Source organism: Danio aesculapii, unplaced genomic scaffold (genome assembly GCF_903798145.1).
Source record: "Danio aesculapii unplaced genomic scaffold, fDanAes4.1, whole genome shotgun sequence".
NCBI lineage: Eukaryota > Metazoa > Chordata > Actinopteri > Cypriniformes > Danionidae > Danio > Danio aesculapii.
Window position 1 is genome coordinate 5,001 of NW_026613684.1, and position 5,015 is coordinate 10,015.

At 35.3% G+C, this 5,015-nt stretch overlaps 1 long non-coding RNA gene across 1 annotated transcript in view; it reads right to left on the reverse strand.

Moving 5' to 3' along the window:
- Window positions 1-3,046, reverse strand: part of LOC130220190 (uncharacterized) — a 6,831-nt gene extending 3,785 nt beyond the window's left edge. Inside the window, exon 1 of the long non-coding RNA XR_008836147.1 lies at window positions 2,852-3,046. This is a non-coding gene — a long non-coding RNA (uncharacterized LOC130220190). The remainder of the gene's footprint in view (window positions 1-2,851) is intronic.
- Window positions 3,047-5,015: the final 1,969 nt, after the last annotated feature.

A 5,015-nucleotide genomic window follows, 5' to 3' on the forward strand; every position in this document is an offset into this window, starting at 1 on the left:
TTTTCATTTAAAATAGCATGCGAATGTGCGATGCTTTCAACTGTCATTAGCAGCGCTTCCGGTGTGCGACCTGCTTTAGTGTCCCACAAGTGGTGATATACAGCCACATTGCACTGCTACGAGTTTAATATTGTGTTTATACAACAGTTCGACAACATAATCGTGTATGTAAAAAAGAAAAACACACATGGAGAGTCTAAAAACGCTTTTGTATTAGGAATTACTTCCGCCATTCATTCACAGCTGCAGCTGACGGTCAGAACAGCAGAAACCAATGCTCATTCACCACTGTCACTTTAAAGCTAGTATTTGAATGATTCTCTTGTGTAATGTCTAAAGTGATGACAAAATGGGTAATTTTGCTCACATTTTAAGATTATAAGGCTATTATTATTTCCCAGTATTTCTCTGGCTTTTTCAGGGTTAATTATTGTGATCTCCCGATTGCAACAAAGCAACGCGATCACTACCAGATTACTATGGTATAATTACAGCACTACAGGATACAAAAGAGCCAGATTGACTTAGAATGTCACTTACCTGATTTATAATGATTTGATCAGCTGTAGATTGAAATTTATAGTTTTTATCCCCTAAGGGCTTACTATGCGTTCTCTGTTGGCATTTTGTAGCGGAATGTCCGCATTGTTTCTCTGAAATTATAAATATTTAAGATAGGCACTATCCTTATAAATAAACGACATAATTGCCATTTAAACAACTACATTCTCGCCTATAAAATCCTTAAAATTACATTGTTTTCCAACAGCTGTAATATTTGTCCAACTGTAGTGAGTTTATTGATCTGCTGTCACACTGTGTGGGGGGAGTAATACATAAGTGTGAAGAGGTGTGTATGTATGTACTGTATGTATGTATGTATGTATGTATATACGGTACATGCACACACACACACATGCACACACACACATGTGTATATATATATATGTATGTATATAAAAGAGTGTGGATCACAACATTTTGAAAGTAGGAAAAGAAATAAGAATGAAATGTAAAACTTGAAGCCTTTTACTCAACACTCAAAACAACAGTTGCTGTTTGTTCAATCCACTTATTTAAACTGAGTTAAAACCCCATAATTATTGAATGTTTTTAGGGGGACAACTTAATGATCTTATGTTCAATGCACATAAATAATTTAAGTTAAACTATTAGTTTTTACAAATTTAACTTTATTGTTGCTCCCAACTCAAATTGATTGTGTGGATCCCAGCATTTTTTACAGTTAAGGTGTTATTGACCTTATTCTGTAATGTGAAAGTAAGCTTTTTATTTTTTTTATTTTATGTATTTGTTTATTTTTGTTTTAGTTCTTCCGATTTATTGGGGTTTTTAAGGACAAATTTTACTTTAAAAAAAAAAGATTTGACAAACTTTAGGTATAAGAATAAAATTGCATTACTTGAGTGTTTAACTGAATAACAGTAATGTAACTGGCTCAAGGATAAATGAGTCCAATTTACTTAAAAAATAAATAAATTAATTAATTAATAAAATAAAAGTTTTAACAAACTTTAGTTTTAGGTTGAAAAAAAATTGTTGCCTACTTGAAAAAATAATTTGAATAATGGAAACATTTGAGGCAGTTCAGTCTGCTGTGGCGACCCCTGAATAATAAAAGGACTAAGCTGATGAATGAATGAATGAATGAATGAATGAATGAATGAATGAATGAATGAAACATTTAAGTTGACATTACTTAAAACTATAAGTTGAAAATCTAGTTGACTGCTTGAAACAAAGTTGTGAATTGACTAAATTTGTTGATATTGAATGTGCAAGTTGAAAACATGTAAAAAAAAAACAGTACAAACTTAAATAAAATGAGTTTAAAATACTCTAAAGGTTGATGCTGTTAATATTTACTTCTTAAATGTACAATTACTCTATAAAATGTACACCACAAAATAAATACAACCAGAAATTTCGAATAAATTTCAAAATCATAGCAAGTAACACATTAACAAATTACAATATTTGAACTAAAACTGAAATGGTGTTTTTGGTAAAATAGTCCAAATATGTTTTTTTATTAATTATAGTAATTCGTTGTTGTTATTATTAGTTATTAATAGAAATTGACAATTCTGAACAAAAAATATTATTATTATTATGTTTTTAATTTATGTTCGCCTGAAAAGGATGATAGATCTGACTAAAAAGGTTTTGATTTGTTGTAATTACATTTTTTTTTTTTTATTCCACCAAATATTGTTTTCCTAACTCTTCTGAATTGAAAACATTGCTATTGTGTTGTCTAAAAATGATTAAACATCTGAAATTATTAAACATCAAAATAACTACATTTTAGAAATGTCATTAGTTTGCAAAACTTTTTTTTTTTTTTACTTAAAAACATCTATAATTGTAAATCTCTATAAAACAGAGAATTTCCAGGTGGTTTGAGACAGATTTTAATTACAGAACTGAATAAATTACGGAGAAATGTTATAATTTTTTTAATGAGAAGATTTATAAAAATACTACAATTTCCAATACGTCAAGAGTCAATAAGACACAAATGCACTGATATTTTTATCATTTGTGTCACAGCACTTACATTTTCCTGCTCTTTAATCAATTCATTTAGCTTCTCAGCAAAAAACAAGTCTTGAAAAAAAATATGTCTACTAAATGAACTACTAAAAGCCTACTAAATGCAAATATCATTGCTAATAGTTCAGATATGTGATATATTCTGTAACACAGTACAGCTGGTCAAAATGCACAGGTGGACATTTATTTGCTTTTAGTTCTTTAGCACCACCCATAATAGTTCACTTTTTTTCCCCTCCCCAAATACAAAATACCTGTAAAAATGTGCACTTACTTTTAGAGCCCCTCAGATTACATCACCTGCTTCTGCTGAAGGATAAATTGAAGTATTTAGTGATCCGCACTCATGAAGAGAGAGAGACCGAGACAAAGAGCTTGCAGTGGCTGAAACTCTTGATGATCATTAAAGTGGGAATTTTGCTCTGGACGTCTGTTTCCTTTCCCAGGCTGCTGTGTGTCCTTCGCTTTCATTCTCAGGCATGTGATCCATGTTGCAGTCAGTCCCACGAGACCAGGACAAACTCACTGCCTGATCAAAATAAACACACACACACACACGCACACGCACACACACACACACACACACACGTTTGTTTTAAATTAACAGTGGGAAAATAAAACTTACTTGGAAAAAGTCTGTAATAATTTTGAATTGAAATTAAGAATTATAAAACAAATTCACTTCATAGATAAATTATTTAATTAGCTTTGAAATTTAATTAATATTGGTTTTATTTGATTGAACAAAGTTAGTTGTTTTTATAAGTGTGACTTTGTAGGACTTGCTAAAGCGTAAATAAACAAGACATTTAATTTTTGTCTTTGACATGCATATTTTAATAAAGCATAGCAGGCAAATAAAAACAAAATGTAGTAATTATTTTATTTAAGCTTTAATGCATTATTAATAATGTAAAATGATTAAAATAAAATGAAAAAATTATATAAAAAGCCATATCACCCACCATATCACAGACATATCACCCTGCAGTCCAAGACCGGTTACTCACTGAAGCTAAGCAGAGCTGAGCCTGGTCAGTACCTGGATGGAAGACAACATGTTAGAAGTGGTGTTAGTGAGGCCAGCAGAGGGCGCTCAGCCTGTGATCTGTGTGGGTCCTAATGCCCCAGTACAGTGAATGGGACGCTATACTGTCAGTGAGCGCCGTCTTTCGGATGAGACGTTAAACCGAGGTCCTGCCTCTGTATGATCATTAAAAATCCCATGGCACTTCTCGTAAAAAGTAGGGGTGTAGCCCCGGGGTCCTGGCCAAATTCCCTCCATCGGCCCTTGCCCATCATGGCCTCCCAATCCTCCCCATCCACCGAAATGGCTCTATCACTGTCTCTCCATTCCACCAATAGCTTGTGTGTGATAAGCACACTGGCGCTGTTGTCCTGTGGTGGCCTCGTGTCATCCAAGTGGATGCTGCACACTGGTGGTGGTGTGAAGAGACCCCCCCTCATGATTGTAAAGTGCTTTGGGCGTATGGCCATACATGATAAATGCGCTACATAAATATACATTACACATTACATTTCATTTATTCAGTCCCTGATTTATCAGCGGTCACCACAGCAGAATGAACCGACAACAACAATAATAATAATAATAATGATGCAATGTAAGAGTGTATGGGTATTTCCCAGTACTGGGTTGTGGCTGAAAGGGCATCCGCTGCGTAATACATATGCTAGAACAGTGGGTGGTTCATTCCGCTGTGATGACCCCTGATAAATAAGGGACTAAGCCGAAGGAAAATTAATGATAATGCAATGTATAAAAAAATCCAAACTTTAGATATTTACAGTAGATAATAAACCTTAACATGTCATGGGCCAAAAAATAACAGTAATCATGTCACGGATTGGTCAGGCTCTCACGATCCCCACTCACGAAGATCACCATCACCTGACTTCTAATGAGCACACAGCTGCATCACATTCACGAGCACCAGATAAAAGCACAGCACTCCAGTCGCTCATTGTCCGGGCTCGTCTCGACGAAAGCGGACAACTGAGCGACCACTCAGCGTAGTCATCCTCAGCTAAAACAAACGCTTTACTTACCTGTTCTCTTTGTATTCCTCCTAGTCTTCCTGGTCCACCCGAATCGTCCTGTCTTCCAGTCCTTCCAAGTCTGTGTCATCCTCTGTCAGCTGTATCTGGTGTGTGCTGTCCATCCTCGTGTATTCCTGTTACCCAGCCACGGAGGAAAAGACCCCAACATCATTCCTGATCCTCCTGGCTATCCTTCATGTGCTCCTTGTTGTCATTTAATAAACACCCTAACGTTTCCTTACCTCTGTCTCCTGTCCGCTTCATAACAGAAGCCCGGACCAATAACGACGACAACATGAGCACCCCCGATCACTTTCAAGAGCTGGTGGACCAGTTGAAGCGGATTCTACAGCCACCAGCTCCACTTTCCAACGCAC